The sequence below is a fragment of the Furipterus horrens genome, unplaced genomic scaffold, assembly GCF_987537825.1.
Source record: "Furipterus horrens unplaced genomic scaffold, mFurHor1.1.pri manual_scaffold_6, whole genome shotgun sequence".
Taxonomy (NCBI): domain Eukaryota; kingdom Metazoa; phylum Chordata; class Mammalia; order Chiroptera; family Furipteridae; genus Furipterus; species Furipterus horrens.
In genome coordinates, this window is record NW_028327176.1 from 42,650,414 (window position 1) to 42,655,239 (window position 4,826).

The following is a 4,826-nucleotide window of genomic DNA, read 5'->3' on the forward strand; positions in this document are numbered from 1 at the left end:
ACTTACGGTTATTTTAGAACAAAAGTTTCCCGAAGAAAAAAAATTGACGATTGTTTCTGAGACCTGGTGTGGTAACACTTAGTTTTCTATATAGCTTTAGAGTTTGCCATTGAAAGGCCCATGCTATGTGGGCCATGTGAGCCCTATGTACATACATTAAGAAGACATTGAAAGTTAGGGCTTGAAATTCCCAGAGAGTGGGAAAAAAACATTTTCACAAGGGCCTGCTATCACTGTGCCCTCTTTACCACATGCTGTGTCCAGTCACAGAAGGACAGAGGGCTCAAGGAACACAAAGGAGACTAAATATTGGCTGTGGAGAGAGCGCAGGAAAGATAGGGATTTTCTTCCTTCAGCCTCTTTTCTCTGCTTTGTTGAGAGAAGTTCCCTTTTTTCATTTTTGTTTTTTTTTTTTGCCTTGCTTTTCTGACACTGGTGACAACTTCTTTTAATAGGCCAATAAATTTTATTCAGATAAAAATATCCTGAGTCAACAATGTATTTGCACACCATCTTAAAGGCTCTAAAAATATTTAATTTCGATGTGGTGTTCATAAACAGAACTTTGGGGTTGATTCCAGAGAAGCTCAAATTCTACACATTTATTGGCCATTTAAACTGTTAAATTCAGTGATATTGAGCAATATGGATCATATTTCCTCTCAAAATACATTTATGTATAAACAGAATAAATTAATACTTGACTTAATTTTCAATTCTCAGATGAGAAACAAGGTAAATCAGGAAAGAACAGTTTATTCAGAGGCCCAAGATCTTAATTTTGTTCTAAATCTAAAACAAATATATGTGTATGAACATATAGGTACTTAAAAATACCTGGAAGACTGAAGTGTTCAGTTTTCAATTAAGATCTTTGCCATTGTGTATAGAGAACATTAAGAGGCAGCTTCTGAGCTTTTTGAGGTAACGTGGGGTGTAATGAGGTCTTTTGTCAGCTTCAAGCATGGCGTTCCACGGCCAGGGCCAAAAAGTGCAGAAGGTGATGGTGCAGCCCATCAACCTCATCTTCAGATACTTGCAAAATAGATCTCGGATTCAGGTGTGGCTTTATGAGCAAGTGAATATGCGAATAGAGGGCTGTATCATTGGTTTTGATGAATATATGAACCTTGTATTAGATGATGCAGAAGAAATTCATTCTAAAACAAAGTCAAGAAAACAACTAGGTTGGATCATGCTAAAAGGAGATAATATTACTCTCCTCCAAAATGTCTCCAACTAGAAGTGACTAATGAAGCAAGAAATTGTTGAGAAGCAATACAGTTTGTGTTTTTTAGGTGTTCTTTGTTGTGGGTGTAGTCCTTAAACATTCATTTATATCACTTTGATTGCCTTTTTGTTATTACCAAATGACAATAAATGCTGTGTGATTGTTTTTATTAAAAAAAAAAAAGAAAAGAGGCAGCTTCTCTCAGGAAGGAACTCACATTTACTGATCTCATCAAATGATGCATAAATCTGAATTCCAATATGCTAATAAGAAACATGTTGTTGTCCAGACCTTAATCTTTGTATTAGCATAATAATTACTGTATTTTCTCCCAGTAGGTGGACCACATTTCTATCCATCTTCTTGGCCATAAAAAGTTTCAATGAATTTAAAAGGAATCAAGTCATAGAAATTGTTTTCTTGGACCAAAATAGAATTAAATTAGAAATAAATAACAAAAAGATCTTTGGAAAGTCCCCAAATACTTAGAAACTAAATAATCTATGTTGTATAACTTGTGAGTCAAAAAAGAAAGCAAAAGAGAAATTAGAAAGTATTTTGAACTGATAGAAAATGAGAACAACATACCAACATTTGTGATGCAACTAAGGCAATATTTAAAGAAAATTTAAATCACTAAACACTTACATTAGAAAAGAAAGTCTCAAATCAACATTAGCTTCCACCTCCAGAAACTAGAAGCAGAAGAAAAATTAAAACTAAATAAAGTACACACACAAAAAAAGAAATAATAAAGAAGAAAAAGAAAGATAAGAGCAGAGATCAATGATATAGAAAACAGAAAAATAATAAAGAATATTGTGAAACCAAAAGTTGTGTTCTTTAAAGGGGTCAATGATATTGACAAATCTCTAGTCAAAATCATTAGGGGAAAAAAGAGAAAGAGAGTAAGCAAAGATATAAATTAACAATATCAAGAAGGAGAGAGAAAACATTCTAGATCCTATAGACATTAAAAAGATCATAAAGTAATATTATAAATAATTTTTGCCAATAAATTTAACAACCTGGATGAAAGGAACATGTTTCTTGAAAGATGCTTAAAGTAGTACTAAAGTTCATTCAAGAGAAATAAATAACTTAGACTTATATCTACTAAAAAAGCTAATTTGTTGTTAAAAATCTTCCCACTAAAAAAATGATAGTCTGAGATAGCTAACTGAGAAATCTACCAACTATTTAAAGAAGAAATGATACCAATTCTATACAAAGTTTACAAGAAAATGAAGGAAGAGAAATACTTTCTCACACATTCTATGAAGTCAGGATTACCCTGATACCAAACCATCAAGGACATCACAAGAAAAGAAAACTAAAGACCAATAATCCTCATGAACATAGACATAAAATGAGTAATGAAATATTTGCAAATTAGCAAATTGAATCTAACAGTATATAAAATGGATAATACATCATTACTAAGTGGGGTTTATACCAGGAATGTAAAGTTCAATACACAAAAATCAATTACGTAACTCACCACATTGATAGACCAAAGAAGAAAAACCATACAATTGTCTCAATAGATGAAAATAAAGGCATTTACAAATTCAACATTCATTTGGCTAAAGACTCTCAGCAAACTTGGAATAAAAGGGAACTTTCCCAATCTGATAAAGGGTATCTATGATAAACCTCTAGCTAACATTATCCTTAATGGTGTAAAATTGCATGCTTTCCCCCTAAGACCAAAAATATGGCAAGGAGGCCCACTCTTGCCCTGTCTATACAATGTCGTGCTGGAACTCCTACCTGTTTAGTTAGGCAAAATAATGATAATAATAACAACAACAACTAAAGAAAAAGAAATTAATTTAATGTCTTTCATGTTCTCTTTCACTTCATTAAATCTACACTTGAAACCTGTATCATCTTATTCACTAATGTCACCACAATACATTTAATTTTAAAAATCTGCAAAAAGCTACTAAAGCTAATAAGTGAATTTACTTAGTTCACAGGATATCAGGCCAATAAACAAAAGGCTACTATTGCTCTATATACTAGCAACAAATAATAAAAAAATTAAAATTTAAAAATATTATTTACAATAGCATCAGAAACAAACTATTTGGTAATATAAGTTAATATAAAATGTGCAAGACTGTACAGTGAAAATTATAAAAATATTGATGAGAAAAATTAAAGAAGGTATACATTAATGGAAAGACATCCTGTGTTCATGGATTGGAAAACTAAATATTATTAAGATGGCAATATTACCCAATAGACTTTTCTGCAGAACTGGAAAAGTTAATCCTAAAATTCATATGGAATTGCAAGGGATCTTGAATAGTGAAAACAACTTTGAAAAAGCACAAAGCAGGATCATACTTCCCAATTTCAAAACTTACTGTAAAGCTATAGTAATCAAAACTGTGTGGTACTGACATAGGATAGATATATAGGTCATTGAAATAGAATTGAGAGTCCAGAAATAAACCCATACATTTATGGTCAATTGACTTTCAAGAAGAGTGTTAATACAATTCAGTGGGCAAAGAATAGTCTCTTCAACAAATGGTGCAAGGACAACTGGATATCCAGATGCAAAAGAATGGAGTTGAACCCTTACCTCAAGCCATAGCTAAAAATGAACTCAAAATGGATTAAAGACCGAAGTATAGGAACTAAAGTATAAAACTCTTCCCTGACTGGTGTGGCTCAGTGGGTTGGGTGTTATCAATGGTTTGATTCCCCATCAGGGCACATGCCTGGGTTGCAGTCCAGGTCACTGGTAGCGGCTCATGTGAGAGGCAACCAGTCGATGTTTCTCTCTCTCTCTTTCTCCCTCCCCTCCCCTCTCTCTAAAAATAAAATCTTTCTTAAAAAACAAACTATAAAAGTCTTATAAGAAAACCAGAAAAAAGAAACCCATAGGGATAGCCCTAGCTGGGTGGCTCAGTTGATGAGAGCATTCTCCCATACATCAAAAGATTGTGGGTTTGATCCCTGGTTGGGGAGCATCCAGGAGGCGATTGATGTTTCTCTCTCTCCCAAGATCCCTCTCTCTAAAATCAAACATATCCTTGGGTGAGGGTTTTAAAAAAAGGAAAAAAAGGTGATCAAGTTAATTTAAAGTAGATTTATATAATTCACTTATTTATTTTTTAAATTAATTAATTTTAAATTTAGGAAAGCAAAGTAATAAATCCATGTACTATTAGTCTTCATTAACTAATTATAATAATTCAATGTCATATATAGCCATATTTAAGGTATTCATAAAGCAAAGCATGTAATGCAAGTCCTAATACTTCTTTGGTCAAATGTTTCTGTATGCCTATATCAAACTCTGAGGTCCTGCTTTTGACAATAATTAAATTTTAAGTATAAAGATCAGAAATAGCACCATGATTTTATTAGACATTATGATAAAACTTTTCCCATGGATTTAATGAAATGGAAATATATAGACTGAAAAAATTAATTGATCTGGCATGTAACATATAAGTGAATTTTTGTTCGTAAGAAGTAGACAATATTAAATAAAATAAGATGAAATAAAGATACGCAAACTAAGATGGGAATAAATGTTTTATTATATATTTTGATTAAAAAATTATTTGTAACT

At 32.1% G+C, this 4,826-nt stretch overlaps 1 pseudogene; it reads left to right on the plus strand.

Annotated features, from left to right (window-relative positions):
- The first annotated feature begins 953 nt into the window (after positions 1 to 953).
- On the plus strand, positions 954 to 1,308 carry LOC150006030 (small nuclear ribonucleoprotein E pseudogene; annotated as a pseudogene).
- Positions 1,309 to 4,826: the final 3,518 nt, after the last annotated feature.